The sequence below is a fragment of the Diaphorina citri genome, unplaced genomic scaffold, assembly GCF_000475195.1.
Source record: "Diaphorina citri unplaced genomic scaffold, Diaci psyllid genome assembly version 1.1 scaffold56677, whole genome shotgun sequence".
Lineage (NCBI taxonomy): Eukaryota > Metazoa > Arthropoda > Insecta > Hemiptera > Psyllidae > Diaphorina > Diaphorina citri.
The window spans coordinates 1-449 of NW_007433971.1; the positions used below are offsets into that span (position 1 = coordinate 1).

General features: G+C 37.4%; 1 non-coding gene across 1 annotated transcript; it reads left to right on the forward strand.

Annotated features, from left to right (window-relative positions):
• Positions 1–67: 67 nt before the first annotated feature.
• Positions 68–186, forward strand: LOC113473665. Its single transcript, XR_003395583.1, has one exon. It is a non-coding gene; the product is annotated as a 5S ribosomal RNA (ribosomal RNA).
• Positions 187–449: the final 263 nt, after the last annotated feature.

Here is a 449-nt window from a genome sequence, read left to right on the forward strand (position 1 = left end):
ACCCCCCCCCCCCTCATGTAATTTACATCAAGGTTATAATATTTCACTTCATTCATAACTACACGTCGCCGACGATCATACCACATTGAATACACCAGTTCTCGTTCGATCACTGAAGTTAAGCACCGTCGGGCGTGGATGGTACGTGGATGGGTGACCGCCTGGGAACACCACGTATCGTTGGCCTTCTTTCTTTTTTTAATTTCGAAAGTCTAAAACAACCTTGGTGACCGAGTGGGTAACACACTAGGCTTGCAAGCTAGAGGTCCCGGGTTCAATACCAGGCAGGTTTAAACTTTTTCCATATTTTTGTTTAGATTTAATTCCCTCAATTTCAATAATTTCATTACAATTGTAACATAACATTAATGTAAATGCAAATAATTATCGGAATAATTATTTAGAAAAGAATCTTCACAAATTAAATTATAAATTTTAAAAGACAATTG